This window comes from Cetorhinus maximus, chromosome 2, assembly GCF_964194155.1.
Source record: "Cetorhinus maximus chromosome 2, sCetMax3.hap1.1, whole genome shotgun sequence".
In the NCBI taxonomy this organism is placed as follows: domain Eukaryota; kingdom Metazoa; phylum Chordata; class Chondrichthyes; order Lamniformes; family Cetorhinidae; genus Cetorhinus; species Cetorhinus maximus.
In genome coordinates, this window is record NC_135880.1 from 190,662,835 (window position 1) to 190,682,674 (window position 19,840).

Consider the following 19,840-nt stretch of genomic DNA (forward strand, 5'->3'; position numbering starts at 1 on the left):
ACTGGCAGTGACCTGCCAACGTCACTGCCAGTGTGAGGGTTTTCAGGTCTGAGCACAACCCCAGGAACTCTGATTCTGTTCCTGGAGCTGCCTCTCCATGAGAGTCACCACTCTCTCAACAGGGAGGCTGCGTGCTCAGAGCTCCAGGTCAACACAGTGCTCAGTCTCCACATGGACTCCTCCAAAACAGAGACCATAGCACGTAGACCACTAGGGATCTCCATTAGATCTTCAAGCGCATCCCACTGGACATCCAGCATCTGCCACCTGATGGACAACTCCAGAGACAAGTCATAAGCCTCGGACTCTGCATGGTCCTGGTCTCCAGCAGTCCTCCGAATGCTGGCACCCTGCCTCCACAAGCTCCTCTAGCGAGTGTGATGTGCCATTACCACAGTGCACTACAAACTGAGCTGACACACTATAGAACACCAACGTGCCTATATCTGCACTGGTGTTTGGTGCAGAGAGCGGATGTGATGCAGGTATATCGGTCGACGGTTCCTCCTCAGGAGTCAAGCGGAGGGTTCTCTGAGTCAGTGGCTGTCATGAGGATGGTGCTTCTGAGGGAGGTACAGAATATGTCAATTAGGAATATCATAACAATGTGTCCAAGCACGATGATCGCTTGTCACAATGGACACGTGCCTTACTGAGGAACTGTGATTGGACAAGCAGTGGGTACTCTGGATTTGAACTTCTCATATGAGATGCCACGACTCTACCTTTCTTGCACACTCCGCCTCTCTCATCTGCCCACTGGACTCTTGCCATCCTCTGAGACCCTGCCTCTCCATGACCTGTGGACCTTGCTTCTCATTCACATTCCATGTCCAGGCCATCCATCTCAAACCTGGGGAGGAGCAGGATGTTGGGCACCCCACCACCCATTCGTGCATGTTCCAGCGCGCTATAGCTTCTCTTCTGCATTCATTGGAACATCCTCTACCTGCAATACCATTCTGCCTCACAACCCAACCCCCAGGAGAGCCAGATGGAGGTGCTCGTCACATTGGCATTCCTCACCATTCTATACACACAAGTTACATGGGCACATCTCCCACCCTTGGCAGGAACATGGATATGTGCCATTTGGCACTCTGCATCCCACAACCCTGAGCGCTGCAATTATGCAACCCTCCAAGACACCTATACTCTGTTCCATGCAACTTGGTACTCACCCTTGTGGAGCAGAGAAGATCATTGAATCGGTTCTGGCACTGGCTCCATGCAAAATCATGCCTGCTCACTTGGGCAGCCATGTCCATCCAGGCCTTCTACGTCTGGTGGGATGGCCTCCTCTTGCCATCCCGCGGCAGGAGTATTTCACGCTGGGCACACTCTGCCACCACTAGAACGCGCAGGCACTCATCTGAGAATCATGGGGCACTTGCCCACTGGCATTGCCCTCCCATCTGCCATGCTCAGCAGATACTGAGGCCATCACTGCCGCTAAATATTTGAGTCTCTCATGGACAACTCCTCACCTTTTACTGGCAGTCTTTAGAGCTCTGCCTTGGCTTTTTTATATCCCCCGTCCAGGTTACCATTCAACACAGTGCCCACCACGCTCCGGCACCCATCCTCACCGGCAGTGCTGTGCCAAGGTCTGGGCGTATTTCACACTGGCCAGCCTTTAATTGGCCAGCCAGCGTGAAATCACATGTCAGATGCGATTGTGGCCGGAAGCAGATATTGTGCCCACTTCTGTGTCCGCGACCACACGTGGATGACTTGGGCAAAAATTGAGGCCTGTGTTTCCATTCGTTTTCTTCAGTATTGTTAACCCACACTTTACCCTATGATTCAATTTTCAGAATCAATTTGGTTTTAATCCTCCTAGTTAACCATGGAACTCAACACTTTAAACAATCTTTCACCTGATAGGAATATATTTATTTGGTATTCTAACCATCCCCACTTTAGTGGCAACTTCCTTCCCATTTATGTTAGATGAATTCCCCTTTTCTCTCACTGAACTCTGTCTTTTTCCAAACCAACATCCTTATCTTTGACTCTTCACTGAGCTTTTCTATCCTTACATTGAATCTGTCGATGCTGCAGTCACTATTTCCCAATTGTTCTACTCTCACATTTGTTATTTTTCCTCACTTTATTTCCCAAAGTAACTGAAGCCATGTCTGTGTTATTACTATGTATCATTCTCCCTTAGTTATTAAAGATTAGAACTCTCCAATTTTATCCTGAATGTTTTGCAAATCCACATGTTTCCCAACAGTCCTGACTCCCATTTTTTTGAACATAAGCCCATTTTTTTATTCCCTACAATAGCATCATTCAGCAGACGTAAGAAGAAACAGCAGAGTAAAGGCAGACTACAGAACCTATCAGAGAAACAGGAGGTGACTAGTTATCTGTGAGAAAGCAACAAAAACAAGACTAAAATAGTGTGGTTTCTTAACTACCTGTCTCAATGATGCATCCCTCAACATTTAAGATGATCAGCTGAAGGCATTGGATACAGCAAAAAAAAAGACAACATTCTTTTTCATATTCCTTCATGGGAATATGTGAGCTTCGCTGGCTAGGCCAATAAATGCTCATCCCTAGCTGCCCTTGAGAAGGTGGTTGTGAGCTGCCTTCTTGAACCGCTGCAGTCCATGTGGTGTGGGTACACCCACAGTGCTGTTAGAGAGGGAGTTCCAGGATTTTAAGCCAGTGACAGTGAAGGAACAGCGATATATTTCCAAGTTTTGATGATGAGTGGCTTGGAGGGGAGCTTCCAGGTGGTGGTGTTCCCATGTGTCTGCTGCCCCTGTCTTTCTAGAATGTAGTGGTCGTGGGTTTGGAAGGTGCTGTCTAAGGAGCCTTGGTGAATTCCTGCAGTGCATCTTGTAGATGGTACACACTGCTGCCACTGTGTGTCGGTGGTGGAGGGAGTGAATGTTTTTGGCTGGGGTGCCAATCAAATGGGTTGCTTTGCCCTAGATGGCTGGGGATTCAGTGATGGTAATGCCAGTGAATGTCAAGGGATGATGGTTAGATTCTCTCTTGTTGGAGATGGTCATTGCCTGACACTTGTGAATGCTATTTGCCACTTGTCAGTCCAAACCTAGATATTGTCCAGGTCTTTCAGTATTTGGGCATGGACTGCTTCAGCATTTGAAGAGTTGTGAATAGTTCTGAACATTGTGCAATCATCAGCGAACATCCCCACTTCTGACATTGTGATGGAAGGAAGGTCATTGATGAAGCAGCTGAAGATGTTTGGGCCTAGGACACTACCCTGAGGAACTCCTGCAGTGATATCCTGGGACTGAGATGACTGACCTCCAACAACCACAACCATCTTCCTTTGTGCAAGGTATGACTCCAACCAGCGGAGAGTTTTCCCCCTGATTTCCATTGACTCCAGTTTTGCTAGGGTTCCTTGATGCCACACTCGGTCAAATGCTGCCTTGATGTCAAGGGCAGTCACTCTCACCTCACCTCTGGGGTTCACCTCTTTTGTCCTTCTTTGAACCAAGGCTGTAATGAGGTCAGGAGCTGAATGGACCTTGCAGAACTCAGACTGAATGCAGTGAGCAAGATATTGCTAAGCAAATGCCACTTGATTGCACTGTTGATGGCATCTTCCATCACTTTACTGATGATCGAGAGTAGTTGATGGGGTTGTAATTGGCCAAGTTGGATTTGTCCTTTTTATGTACAGGAGATACCTGGGCAATCTTCCACATTGTCGGATAGATGCTAGTGTTGTAGCTGTACTGGAGCAGTTTGGCTAGGGGCACTGCAAGTTGTGGAGCACAAGTCTTCAGTACTATTGCCAAAACATTGTCAGGGACCATAGCCTTTGTAGTATCCAATGCATTCAGCCATTTCTTGATATCACGTGGAGTGAATCGAATTGGCTGAAGACTGGCATCTGTGATGATGGGGACCTCCAGAGGAGTGTTATGGCACGGCGGATGGTAAATGCTGAGCTGCTTAAATCTCAGAGGGAAACTTGAAACAGCTGCCACAACTGTTTTATAATTTGTATTTTTATTTCAAGATGCGTGTCTTGAATTCAGTTGTCAAAAGTACACCACGACTTAGAAGGTTTTTTTATTTTTACAAAACTAAATTAAATATTTATTAATAGAAGAAAAGATTTTAAGCACATACATAGGTCTACAAATTAGCACTATAATAACTCCTAGCTCCCCAAATTAACCTGACTCCCAGTTACACCTCCGTTGAAGCAACAGTAAAATAACATAAATTTCAACAGACCCAGACAAAGCACACAATACCCTGGACGGTGATATTTAAAATGAATTCTCTTAGCTTCAGTTCCTGAAGACAACAGCTTGGTACATAGAGGCTGGAGGCTTTTCACACTTGTTGGATCCTAGAATTCCTTCTTCTTACACATAACCTCCTCTTCTTTATACAGGTTTCTCCCTTTTTAACATACATCCCATTGTCCCAATATGTCTTTGTAACTTTTTTTTTTCCATAATACAAACCTTTCATAGCACTCATATTATCAGTAATCTTTGGGAAAAATAAACACACTGTTTGGCTCAGCCTCTGTTGGCTAAGATCTGTTGACCTTACCATCTCTTTGAAATTCAATACTCTGGTTTATCTAAAAATTAAAATGTTCCTCACACCTCACATTCTAAAATTTCAACCATGTTTACGTCTTTAGCATTTGAAACCTAATTTTCCTTCTGATACATCACAGCACCCAGGCTAGCTGCCTGTAATTCAATTAAAACCCACACACATACACCTACACACAGAGAAACTAATCCAAACACCACTATTATCCTACCTTTACAATAAATTACAATAATATTATGAAAATTATTATATTTTCATGACAAGAGGCCAAGATGGATCATCCACTCGGCACTTCTGGCTGAAGTTTGTTGCAAATACTTCAGCCTTATCTTTTGCGTTGATGTGCTGGGCTCCCCCATCATTGAGGATGGGGATATTTGTGGAGCCGCCTCCTCCAGTGAGTTGTTTAATTGTCCACCATCATTCACGACTGGATGTGGCAGGACTGCAGAGCTTAGATCTGATCCATTGGTTGTGGAATCGCTTAGCTCTATCTGTCACTTGCTGCTTATACTGTTTGGCACACAAGTAGTCCTGTGTTGTAGCTTCACCAGGTTGAAAATTCATTTTTAGGTATGCCTGGTGCTGCTCCTGGCACGCCCTCCTGCACTCTTCATTGAACCAGGGTTGATCTCCTGGCTTGATGGTAATGGTAGAGTGGGGGATATGCTGGGCCATGGGATTACAGATTGTGGTTGAATACAATTCTGCTGCTGCTGATGGCCCACAGCACCTCATGGTTACCCAGTATTGAGTTGCTAGATCTGTTCAAAATCTATCCCATTTATTAGGGCAGTAGTGCCACACTGGACAGTGGTATCCTCAATGTGAAGGCGGGACTTCGTCTCCACAAGGACTGTGCGGTGATCACTCCTACCAATACTGTCATGGACAGATGCATCTGCAGCAGATGGTTCGGGAGGATGAGGTCAAGTATATTTTTCACTCTTGTTGGTTCCCTCACCACCTGCCGCAGACCCAATCTAGCATCTATGTTCTTTAGGGCTCTGCCAGTTCGATTTGTAGTGGTGCTAGCGAGCCACTCTTGGTAATGGACATTGAAGTCCCCCCGCCCCGAGTATATTCTGTGTCCTTTCCACCCTTAGTGCTTCAATCAAGTGGTGTTTAACATGGAGGAGCACTGATTCATCAGCTGAGGGGTGGGGTGGGGGTGGTGGCGGTATGTGGTAATCACCAGGAGGTTTCCTTGTCCATCTTTGAACTGATGCCTTGAGACTTCATGAAGCCCGCAGGCTGCCAGGCTCCCTCCCGATTGTACCATTGCCCCACCATGGATTATGGGGGTGGTGCCTGGGACATTATCCATAAGGTATGATTCTGTGAGCATGACTATGTCAGGCTGTTGCTTGACTAGTTTGTGAGACAGCTCTCCCAATTTTGGCAGTAGCTCCTAGTTGTTAGAAAGGGGGGGTTGATAGAGTTAGGTTTGCCATTGTCGTTTCCAGTGTCTAGGTCGATGTCAGGTTTCATTCCTTTTAGCCTTTGATGCAACTGAGTGGCTTGCTAGGCCATTTCAGAGGGCAGCTAAGAGTCAACTATATCACTGTGGATCTGGAGTCACATGTAGGCCAGACTAGTTAAGGACGGCAGATTTCCTTCCTAGAGGGCATTAGTGAACCAGATGGGTTCACACGACAATCGACAATGGTTTCAATTTTTAATTCCAGGTTTTTTTTTATTGAATTCAGATTCCACTATTTGCTGTGGTGGAATTGAAAGCCAGAGCATTACCCTTGGTCTCTGGATTACTAACCCAGTAACAATACCACTATACCTTCCCCTGGTCTTAACATCCTGGTAGTAATGCTCCAGAACGAGCAGTGGCCTAGCCCAGCCATTCCAGTACAGCTCTAACACTGGTATCTACCTGGCAAGGTGCAAAATTGCCAAGGAATGTCTTTTCCACAGAGAGCAGGACAAATCCAATCCAGCTAATTACTGCCCAATCACCTACTCCCAATCATCAGCAAACTGATGGAAGGTGTCAACAACAATGCTATTAAGTGTCACTTACTTAGCAAAAACTTGCTCACCGATGTTCAGTTTAGTTTCTGCCAAATAAGCTCCAAACTTCATTACAGCCTTGGTTCAAGCATGGACGAAAGAGCTGAATTCCAGAGGTGAGGTGAGGGTGACTGTCTTTGATGTCAAGTAACGTTTGACCGAGTGTGGCATCAAGGAGCCCTAGAAAAACGGGATTCGGGGGAAAACTCTCCACTGGTTGGAGACATACCTAGCACAAGGAAGATAGTTGTGGTTGTTGGAGGTCAGTCATCTCAACCCCAGGACATTACTGCAGGAGTTTCTGAGGATAGATCCTAGACCCAACTATCTTCAGCTTTTCACCAATGACCTTCCTTCTAACATATGGTTGGAAGTGGGGATTTTTACTGATTACAGCACAGTGTTCAATACTCACAGCTCCACAGATACTGAAGCAGTCCGTGCCCTCCGGCAGAATGACCTGGACAATATTGAGGCTTGGACTGATAAGTGGCAAGTAACATTCACATGACACAAATGCCAAGAAATAACAAGAGGGAATCTCGCCATGTCCGATTGTTAAATTCCTCTTCCTGAGGTGATTACTGTTGACCAGTCATAAAAATACTATGGCTGCAAGAGTAGCTCAGAGCCTGAGAATTATGTGTCTCACCTCCTGACTCTCCAAAGCCTGACCACCATCTACAGGGCATAAGTCAGGAGTATGATGGAATTCTCTCCACCTGCCTGGGTGAGTGCAGCTCCAACAACACTCAAGAAGCTCAACATCATTCAGAACAACGCAGCCCGCTTGATAGGCACCCCAGCCACCACCTTAAACAATCACTCCCTCCTCTGTCGGTGCACAATGACAGCAGTGTGTACAATATACAAGATGCACTGCAATAAATTGCCAAGACTCTTCAACAGTACCTTCCAAACCCACAACCTCTACCACTTAGAAGAATACAGGCAGCAAATGCATGGGAACACCATCACCTGAATGTTCCCCTCCAAGCCACACATTATCCTGACTTGCAACTATATCACCATTCCTTCACTGTCAGTGGGTCAAAATATAATCCTGAAACCCCCTCTGTAACAGCACTGTGGGTGTACCTACACATCATCGATTGCAGCGGTTCAAGAAGGCAGCTCACCACCACCAAGGAAAATTAATATGGTCAATAAGTTCTTGCCTTGCCCACATCCCAGGAACGAATAAAAAAGAAAATTGCTTTTAGACTAGGATGATCTCATTTCTGTTATTGGGACTTGCTGTGCACAAATACCCTACATTCCAATAATCACTGCACTTCAAAAGTTCATTGACTGCAAAGCACCTTGGGACATCCTGATTGCTGCAAGAGTAGCCAGAATTATATTAGGTCGTTTCAACATTCCCAACATTAATTGGGATGGACATAGTGTTAAGGGCTTGGATGGAGTGGATTTCTTGAAATGTGTACAGGGGAACTTTTTAGGTCAATATGTAGAGAGTCCAACAAGGGACGGCACAGTGCTGGACCTAATTCTGGGGGAATGAAGCCGGACAGGTGGCTGAGGTGGTGGTTGGCGAGCATTTTAGTGATAGCGACCACAACATGGTACAATTTAAGTTTGTTATGGACAAAGAAATAGACAAGTTGCAAAAAAAATGTTTTGAATTGGGGGAGAGCAGATTTTAGTAAAACAAGGCAGGATCTGGCCAAGGTAGACTGGGAAAAGGCTACTTGTGGGGAAACCTACAGAAGAATAGTGGGGAGCATTCAAAAAGGAAATCGGGAGGGTACAGGGTCAACATGTTCCCTCTAGGGTGATAGGAAGGAGTAACAAGCCCAGAGAACCATGGATGACCAGAGATATTCAGGTTACGATGAGAAGGAAAAGAGAGGCTTTTAGCAGGTACAAGGGAAGCAAATCAGTGGAAGCATTAGCGGAGCACAGAAAGTGCTGGGTGGAACTTAAGAAAGCAATTAGGATAGCAAAGAGGGGATATGAGAAAGCTCTGGCTGGTAAAAGTAAGGAAAATCCCAAGATATTCTACAAGTATATCAATGGGAAGAGGATAACCAGGGAAAGAGTAGGGCCCATAAGGGGCCAAGGGGGCAATCTATGGGTGGAGCCCATCTATGGGTGGAAATAGGTAGAGTGTTGAATGAATACTTCACATCCATCTTCACCCAAGAGAATGAGGATGAAGGTATCAAACTCGGGGAAAGTGACTGCGGGGTTCTTAAGCAAATTGATACAGGGAGTGACAAGGTATCGGAGGTGTTGGCAGGCTTAAAAATGGACAAATCTCCAGGTCCGGATGATTTGTGTCCCAGACTGCTGAGTGAGGCAAGGGAGGAGATCGCAGGGGTTCTGACCCAAATGTTTAATTCCTCTCTGGCCACAGGGTAGGTGCCAGAGGACTGGAGAACAGCTAACGTAGTTCCCCTATTTAAGAAGGGTTGTAGAGATAAGCCAGGGAACTACAGGCCAGTGAATCTCACATCAGTGGTAGGGAAACTATTAGAGAAAATTCTGAAGGAGAGACTTCACCTCCACTTGGAGAGGCAAGGTTTGATCAGGGAAAGTCAGCATGGCTTTGTCAGAGGGAGGTCATGCCTAACAAATTTGATTGAATTTTTTGAGGAGGTGACCAGGTGTGTAGATGAGGGTAGTGCAGTTGAAGTAGTTTATATGGATTTCAGCAAAGCCTTTGACAAGGTGCCACATGGGAGACTTATAAAGAAGGCAAATGCACATGGGATACAGGGTAATTTGATAAGGTAGATTCAAAATTGGTTTAGTTGTAGGAGACAGAGGGTGATGACAGAAGGCTGTGTCTAGTGGCATACCACAGGGATCTGTGCTCGGTCCCCTATTATTTGTCATTTATAACGGCATAGATGACTATGTGAGGAGCAGGATTAGTAAGTTTGCGGATGACACAAAGACTGGCCGGGTGGTTAACAGTGAGGTTGAGTGTCTTGGGCTTGGGAAGATATAGATGGGATGGTCAAATGGGCAGATAAGTGGCCGATAGAATTTAATCCTGAAAAGTGTGAGGTGATATACTTTGGAAGGAGTAATTTGACAAGGAAGTATTCAATGAACGGCATGACACTAGGAAGTTCATGGGAACAAAGGGACCTTGGTGTGTGTGTCCATAGATCTCTGAAGGCGGAGGGGCATGTTAGTGGGGTGGTGAAAAAGGCATATGGGACACTTGCCTTTATCAATTGAGGCATAGATTACAAAAGCAGGGAGATCATGTTGGAGTTGTATAGAACCTTGGTGAGGCCACAGCTGGAGTACTGTATGCAGTTCTGGTCGCCACATTATAGGAAGGATGTGATTGCACTGGAGGGGGTGCAGAGGAGATTCACTAGGATGTTGCCTGGGATGAAACATTTAAGTTATGAAGAGAGGTTGGATAGACTTGGGTTGTTTTTGTTGGAGCAGAGAAGACTGAGGGGCGACCTGATCGAGGTATACAAGATTATGAGGGGCATGGACAGGGTGGATAGGGAGCGGCTGTTCCCCTTAGTTGAAGGGTCAGTCAGAAGGGGACATAAGTTCAAGGTGAGGGGCAGGAGGTTTAGGGGGGATGTGAGGAAAAACATTTTTACCCAGAGGGTGGTGACGGTCTGGAATGCGCTGCCTGGGAGGGTGGTGGAGGCAGGTTGCCTCACATCCTTTAAAAAGTACCTGGATGAGCACTTGGCACGTCTTAACATTCAAGGCTATGGGCCAAGTGCTGGTAAATGGGATTAGGTCGGTAGGTCAGGTGTTTCTTATGTGTTGGTGCAGACTCAATGGGCCGAAGGGCCTCTTCTGCACTGTGAGATTCTGTGATTCTGTAATTCTGTGATGCCATGCAAATAATCAGAGAAATATAAATTTTTCTTCTTTTCAAATGTGGCTGTGAGAAATACCTAATAAGTTCTGGCAAGAAGTGTTCCAACAAAAAAAGACAATTTATACCAATATAATGCTTTTAATGTAATGAAATGTCAAAAGGTGCTTCACAGGAGGAAAATTTAACATGAAAGCACATTAGACAATGTAATATTCAATTATTCAATTGCTCGGTCCTTGAATATGTGCATCTGTTAACTGTTCTCTGTGTGCTCTTAGTCAAGCCAGGGTGCGGTTACTGAAAAACAGAAACTAAACTGAAACAAGAAGCTGTTAAAATGATAGCAGCTACTTTAAAAGCATTGTTATCGTTTTCAGACATAGAAATTCTTGTGTCATCTCTGCATATCTCCAAGGCACAAAACACAACAATTGGCAACAAGGATGGAGAATAGTTTAAATTTACCATCTCTAACACATTTCCTTCCTTTGCTGGGTGATCTACCCATGCCATGGGATGAATTGATTTTGGGGTTCAAGACCTAATTTCTCGCTATGTGGATGGATAATCTGGATTTAGCAGCAACCCACTAGAAGCGGGTACTGGTACATTTTCTCAGAGCTGAAGGCCAGCGAATGTTTGAGCAGGTCACAAAAGACACGTCTACATCTGACACAATGGTAAGTGCTCCCAAAAAATACTTTGAACCAAAGAAAAGTATTATGACTGGATGATACACAGTCCACCAGAGATGCCAGAATACACACAAATTGTGGAGATACCCACTGATTCACAACACCATGTCCAGCTCAAGGGAAAAAATGTAATTCCTGCTTAAAGTGAAATCATTTCACAAAGTATGCAGGTCGTCAAAAAAGAGGACTTCATCATTTCAATTCATCGGGGATCCTCTTCCTGAGAGTGAGGTATAGTACGTGTATACCACCAAGGGTGGTAAAGCACCAGGTCACTTTAAGGATTGCTCAGTGTTGCTCCTCATCGATGTTGGTATGATATTGAGCAACAAATTCTACCATAGTTATTTTTGCTAATTTTTCTCATTCCTGCTGCAGACATTCTTTAACCTTACAATGACTCGATTATTCTGGTTTTGGGAATAATCACAGATCCAGCGAGCTACAAAAACATCAGCCGAGAGAGGTTCATGTCCTACGTAGCCAAAGGTCGAGTGTAAATCTGTGTAACCAGCTTGCCTTCAAATTTGAAGACTCCAGTGGAACACACATTAATGTGATCTATTACACTGAATATACCCAATAGTATCCTTCCTTATTTACCGGATTTGGGGAGACTAAGGGGTACTGAAATGCTCCTTGCATGAACACATCAATTCCACCATTTTTGTAACATTTGAGATTGTTGTCATTTGCAATCTATGCCAAAGTATCACAGGAGCAGAAACAGGAGTTGCAGCAGATGGAATCATTGAATGAATTGACTCACCGCCACGTATATCAAACCTAGTCATCGTGCAACACAAAAATGGCAAACTTATACTATGTATCAACCTTAAGGCTGTCAAGAGAGCAATCATCCCAGACAAGTATCCACTTTCTATCATCTAACAACTATCAGCATCATTTCATGACTCCACAATTTTCACAAAGCTGTACATACAAAGGAGCTATCTTCAGATATCCTGACGGAGCAAAGCTGATGTCTTTCAGGTTTTGTTATTGACAAAGATGTGTTCCAGCACTGCAGAATACTCTATGGACTAAACTCAGCACCTAGCGCACTCCAAAAGATCATTTCCCTAATCATGTAAGACGTTGAGGGGATGCTCAACCAAAGCAGAAGACGATCGCTGGTTATCACTGGTGCTCACATGATTCACACAGCGCATTTTGATGTTCAATAAGGACAAATGCACATATGCAGCATCTAAGGTTGACTTTCTAGGGTAGCAGAATAAAACCATGAATGACAACGTCAAAGCCATTCATACGCTTCTGACACCATCTAACGTGAAAGAGTTGGCATCATTCATTGGTAGTACCAACTTTTGTCACAAATTAGTTCCTAAGTATGCAGAGATCACAGAGCCTCTTCAGAAACTGCTGTATAAAGGTGCACAGTAGGAATGGACAATCACTTAGCAAACAGTGTTTGATGCATTAAAGGTGAAGATAGCATCTCCGCCAGTCCTCACTCATCTCAGCCACATGTGAGAACGTATGTCAAAACAGATGCTTCAGGCAATGCAATTGGAGCTGTACCCCCACAGCGCATTGAAGGAAGCGAATGACCAATTGCTTATAAGAACATAAGAACTAGGAGCAGGAGTAGGCAATATAGCCCCTCGAGCCTGCCCCGCCATTTAATATGATCATGGTCGATCTCACTTCGGCCTCAACTCTAATTTCCCGCCCTCTCCACATAACCTTTCAACCCATTACTAATTAAAAATTTGTCTATCTCCTCCTTAAATTTATTCAGCGTCCCGGCATCCACTGCACTCTGAGGTAGTGAATTCCACAGATTCACGACCTTTTGAGAAAAGTAATTCCCCCTCATCTCTGATTTAAATCTACCACCCCTTAGTCTACAACTATGGCCTCTCATTCTAAAATGCCCCACAAGGGGAAACATCCGCTCCACGTCTACTTTGTCTATCCCCTTTAGCATCTTATATACCTCAATTAGATCTCCTCTCATCCTTCTAAACTCTAGCGAGTATGGGCCTAAACTGCTCAATCTCTCCTCATAAGACAAGCCCCGCATCTCTGGAATCAATCTAGTGAACCTCCTCTGAACGGCCTCCAGTGCAACTACATTCTTCCTCAAGTAAGGGGACCAAAACTGTGCACAGTACTCCAGGTGTGGTCTCACCAATGCCTTGTACAGTTGCAACAACACGTCCCTATTTTTATACTCTATTCCTTTAGCAATAAATGCCAAAATTCCATTTGCCTTCCTTATTACCTGCTGTACCTGCATACTAGCTTTCAGCGATTCAGGCTCGAGGACACCCAGATCGCTCTGCACTGAAGCATTCTGAAGTTTCTCTCCATTTAAATAATAAGTCGCCTTTTTATTCTTCTGACCAAAATGGATAACCTCACACTTATCCAGGTTAAACTCCATTTGCCAAATTTTGGCCCATTCACCTAACCTGTCCATATCCATTTGTAAATTTCTTATTTCTTCATTGCAACTTACTTTCCCACCTATTTTGGTATCATCTGCAAATTTAGCTGTAGTACCTTCTATCCCTGAGTCTAAGTCATTAATATAGATTGTAAATAGTTGGGGCTCAAGGACCGAACCCTGTGGCACCCCACTAGTTACAGCTTGCCATCCAGAAAAAGACCCATTTATCCCGACTCTCTGCTTTCTGTTGTTTAGCCAATCCTCTATCCAAGCTAATATATTACCCCTAACTCCATGTGATCATACCTTGAGTATTAATCTTTTGTGCGGCACCTTATCAAAGGCCTTCTGGAAGTGCAGATATACTACATCTACAGTATCCCCATTATCCACTTTGGTTGTCACATCTCCAAAGAACTCTAGCAAATTAGTCAAACATGATTTACTCTTCATAAAACCATGCTGACTCTGATGGATTGCATTTGGATTTTCCAAATGCCCCATCACTACTTCCTTAACAATGGATTCCAACAATTTCCCAACAACAGACGTTAAACTAACTGGTCTATAGTTTCATACTTCCTGCCTCCCCCACTTTTTGAGTAAGGGCATTATATTAGCATTTTTACAATCCACTGGAACCTTTCCAGAATCCAGGGAATTTTGGAATATTATAGCCAATGCATCCACTATCTCCGTTGCCACTTCCTTTAAGATCCTGGGATGTAGGTCATCAGGTGCTGGGGACTTGTCACCCTTCAATCCCAATAGCTTGCTCAGTACTTTTTCACTAGTGATGGTGATTGTTCTAAGTTCCTCCTTCTCTATACCCTCTGCACTACCTGTTACTATTGGGGTGGTACTAGTGTCCTCCACAGTGAAAACTGAGGCAAAATATTGATTAAGCGTCTCTGCCATTTCTGAGTTCCCCACTGTTAACTCCCCAGTCTCGTCTTCCAAGGGACCAACATTCACTTTAGCTACTCTCTTTCCTTTTATATATTTGTAGAAGCTTTTGTTATCAGTTTTTACATTTTGCGCTAGTTTTTTTTCATAATTTACCTTTGCTCTTTTTATTTTTATTTAGTAACCTTTTGTTGATCTTTAAAAGTTTCCCAATCTTTCAGCCTGCCACTGACCTTTGCAATTTGGTATGCCTTAGTTTTTGCCTTTACGTTATCTTTCCTTGCTTAGCCATGGATGCTTTTTCCCCCTCTTACCATCTTTCTTCCTCTTTGGAATATATTTTACTTGGGAGGAATTGAATATCTCCTTAAATATATGCCACTGTTCATCAACTGCCATAGCTTGTAGTCTTCCTGCCCAGTCCACTTGGGCCAAACCTGCCCTCATACCTATGTAGTTACTTTTGTTTAACTCCAGAACACTAGTGTGGGACTCAAGTTTCTCACTCTCAAGCTGAATTTAAAATTCTAGCATGCTATGATCGCTCTTCCCTAGAGGATCCTTTACTATGAGATCATTAATTAATCCCATCTCATTACACAAAACTAAATCCAGAATAGCCTGCTCCCTGGTTGGTTCCACAACATATTGCTCCAAGAAACAATCTCTAATACACTCTATGAACTCTCCCTCAAGGCTACCCTTGCCAATTTGATTAGTCCAGTCTATATGCATATTAAAATTACCCATCATTATTGCTGTGCCTTTCTTACATGCTCCCAGTATTTCTTGGTTTATACTGTGCCCTACTGCTGAACTACTGTTTGGGGACCAATAGATTACTCCCACCAGGGACTTCTTTCCCTTGCTATTTCTTATTTCTACCCAGACTGACTCTACGTCTTGCTCTCCAGTGCCTATATCATTCCTCACTATAGCACTGATCTCTTCCTTTATTAACAAAGCCACACCTCTTCCTTTTCCTTCCAAAACACTGAGTACCCTTGGATATTCAACTCCCAAACGCTGTTAACTCATTAGTTTTATTCTGAATGCTAAGCGCATTCAGATACAAAGCCTTTAAGCTTGCCTTATTGTCAATTTTCCCTACTCTTATATGATTCTTTGGTGCAATATGGCGTTCACACACTCTGCCCCTTCCTTTTGCTTTTTGGTAACAATCAGCCTCATCACTAACCTGCACTCTTACCCTCTCCTTAAACTTTGATTTTTTATATTTCCATGCAACTGAACAATCCCCCCGACTATTTAGTTTCAATCCCTATCTACGACCCTAGTTATGTGATTCACTAGGACACTGTCCCAGCATGATTCAAGTGGAGCCCGTCCGAATGGAATAGCTCCCTCTGTCCCCAGTACTGGTGCCAATGTACCATTAATTCGAACCCACTTCTCCCACACCAATATTTGAGCCACGCATTTACCTCTTTATTCTTATTGACCCCGTGCCAATTAGCTCGTGGCTCAGGTAGTTATCCGGAGATTATTACCTTTTTGGTTCTGCTTTTTAATTTAGCCCCTGGCTGCTTGTATTCCCTCAGCAGAACCTCTTTCCTTGTTCCACCTACATCGTTGACTCACGCCTGTTGTTTGAAACTGAACGCAAATACTTTACTGGAGAGTGGGAAGTACTAGCCTCAGATGGAGTTTAATCTGGACAAAGGCATGGTAATGCATTTTGGAAGGCCTAATACAGGTAGGAATTATACAGTAAATGGCAGAACCTTTAAGTGCATCGACGGACAGAGGAATCTGGGTGTACAGGTCCACAGGTCACGGAAAGTGGCAGCGCAGGTGGATAAGGTAGTCAGGAAGGCATATGGCATGCTTGCCTTCATCAGCAGGGGTATTGAGTATAAGAGCTGGGAAGTCATGCTGCAGCTGTATAGACCCTTGTCTAGGCCATACTTGGAATATTGTGTGCAATTCTGGTTGCCACATTACCAGAAGGATATGGAGGCATTGGAGAGGGTGCAGAGGAGGTTTACCAGGATGCTGCCTGGTATGGAGGTTATTAGCTATGAGGAGAGGTTGGAGAAACTCGGATTGTTCTCATTAGAGCGACGGAGATTGAGGGCGACTTGATAGAAGTTTACAAAATTATGAGTGGCATGGACAGAGTAGATTGTCAGAAGCTTTTTCCCAGGGTTGAAGAGTCAATTACTAGGGGACATAGATTTAAGGTGAGAGGAGAAAACTATAGAGGAAATGTGTGGGGCAAGTTTTTTACTCAGAGGGTAGTGCGTGTCTGGAATTCGTTGCCAGGTGGTGGAAGCAGGTGCAATAGTGGTGTTTAAGAGGCAGCTTGACAAATACATGAATAGGATGGGAATAGAGGGATATGGACCCCGGAAGTGCAAAATATTTTAGTTTGGCAGGCAATATGATCAGTGCAGGCTTGGAGGGCCGAAGGGCCTGTTCCTGTGCTGTACTTTTCTTTGTTAATCTTTGTTAATCTATACTTGTGGATGTCGGCACATGTATCTCCAAGGCAGAAAGCTCACTCTCTGCACTGATTACCAAGCGTTGACTATATTGTTAGATACACCAAGATCTGGTCATTGACATACATAGAAACAGACACAAAAAATAGGAGCAGGAGTAGGCCATTCGGCCCTTGGAGCCTGCTCCGCCATTCATTATGATCATGGCTGAGCACCCAACTTAAGAGCCTGCTCCCGCTTTCTCCCCATATCCTTTGATCCCTTTCACCCCAAGAGCTATATCCAACTCCTTCTTGAAAACATACAATGTTTTGGCCTCAACTACTTTCTGTGGTAGCGAATTCCACAGGCTCACCACTCTCTGGGTGAAGAAATTTCTCCTCATCTCAGTCCTAAATGGTCTACCCCGTATCCTCAGACTGTGACCCCTGGTTCCGGACTCCACCACTATCGGGAACATCCTTCCTGCATCTACCCTGCCTAGTCCTGTTAGAATTTTATAGGTTTTTATGTGATCCCCCTCATTCTTCTGAACTCCAGCGAATATAATCCTAACTGACTCAATCTCTACTCATATGTCAGTCCCGCCATCCCAGGAATCAGTCAGGTAAACCTTCGCTGCACTCCCTCTATAGCAAGAACATCCTTCCTCAGATAAGGAGACCAAAGCTGCACACAATATTCCAGGTATGATCTCACCAAGGCCCTGTATAATTGCAGCAAGACATCCCTGCTCCTGTGCTCAAATCCTCTCGCTATGAAGGCCAACATACCATTTGACTTCTTTACCGCCTGCTGCACCTGCATGCTTAACTTCAGCGACTGGTGTACGAGGACACCCAGGTCTCGTTGTTCATTCCCCTCTCTCAATTTATAGTCATTTAGGTGAGAATGTAAGAACATAAGAACTAGGAGCAGGAATAAGCAATTCAGCCCCTCGAGCCTGCCCCGCCATTCAATACGATCATGGCTGATCTAATTTTGGCCTCAACTTCAATTTCCCGCCCTCTCCCCATAACCTTTCAACCCGTTACTAATTAAAAATCTGTCCATCTCCTCCTTAAATTTATCCGGCGATAATCTGCCTTCCTGTTTTTGCTACCAAAGTGGATAACCTCACATTTATCCACATTATACTGCATCTGCCATGCATTTTCCCACTCACTCAGCTTGTCCAAATCACACTGAAACATCTCTGCATCCTCCTCACAGCTCACCCTCCCACCAAGCTTTGTGTTATCTGCAAAATTGGAGATATTACATTTAGTTCCCTCATCTAAATCATTAATATAGATTGTGAATAGCTGGGGTCCCAGCACCGATCCCTGTGGTACCCCATTAGTCACTACCTGCCATTCGGAAAAAGACCCATTTATTCCTACTCTTTGTTTCCTGCCAGGCAACCAGTTTCCTATCCATCTCAATACACTGCTCTCAATCCCATGTGCTTTAATTTTAAACGCCAATCTCTTATGTGGGACTTTGTCGAAAGCCTTCTGAAAGTCCAAATAAACCATATCCACTTGCTCCCCCTCATTAACTTTACCAGTTACATCCTCGAAAAATTCCAGTAGATTTGTCAAGCATGATTTCCCTTTTGTAAATCCATGCTGACTCTGTCCGATTCTGCCGCTGTTTTCCATATGCTCAGCTATTAAATCTTTCTAATGGACTCTAGAATTTTCCCCACTACCGATGTCAGGCTGAGTGGTCTATAATTCCCTGTTTTCTCTCTACTTCCCTTTTTAAATAGTGGGGTTACATTAGCTACCTTCCAATCTGTAGGAACTGTTCCGGAGTCTATAGGATCTCGGAAGATGACCACCAATGCATCCAGTACTTCTTGGGCCACTTCCTTAAGTACTCTGGGATGTAGATTATCAGGCCCTGGGGATTTATCAACCTTCAATGCCATCAATTTCCCCAACACCATTTCCCTACTAATACTGATTTCTTTCAGTTCCTCCCTCTCACTAAACCCTGTGTTCCCCAACATTTCTGGTATGTTATTTGTGTCCTCCTTTGTGAAGACAGAACCAAAGTATGTATTTAGTTGATCAGCCATTTCTTTGTTCCCCATTATAAATTCCCCTGTTACTGACTGCAAGGGACCTACATTTGTCTTCACCAATCTTTTTTCTCTTCAAATGTTTGTAGCAACTTTTACAGTCAGTTTTTATGTTCCCTGCAAGCTTACTCTTGTACTCTATTTTCCCCTTCTTAATCAATCCCTTGGTCCTCCTTTGCTGAATTCTAAACTGCTCCCAATCCTCAGGTCTGTTGTTTTTTCTGACCAATTTGTATGCCTCTTCCTTGAATCTATTGCTATCTCTAATTTCCCTTGTAAGCCATGGTTTGGCCACCTTTCCTGTTTTACTTTTGTGCCAGACAGGAATAAACAATTGTTGCAGTTCACCCATGCGCTCTTTGAATGTTTGCAATTGCCTATCCACCGTCATCCCTTTAAGTAACGTTTCCCAATCCACCATAGCCAACTCACGTCTCATACCATCGTAGTTTCCTTTATTAAGATTCAGGACCCTAGTCTCAGAATCAACTATGTCACTCTCTATCTTGATGAAGAATTCTATCATATTATGTTCGCTCATCCCCAAGGGGCCTTGCACAACTAGATTGCCAATTATTCCTTTCTCATTACACAATACCCAGTCGAGGATGGCCTGTTCTCTCATTGGTTCCTCAATATATTAGACCAGAAAAACACCCTGTATACACTCCACAAATTCCTCCTCTGCAGTATTGTTACTAATTTGATTTGCCCAATCTATATGCAGATTAAAGTCTGAACATATACAGATGATCAGATCACCTTCATCAGTACAATTTCGAGGTAGAGTATCTCACAGGTTCATGCAACTGAGTAGCTGACATCCTTAGCCATACCACTAACACAGGCAGCGTTCGCAAT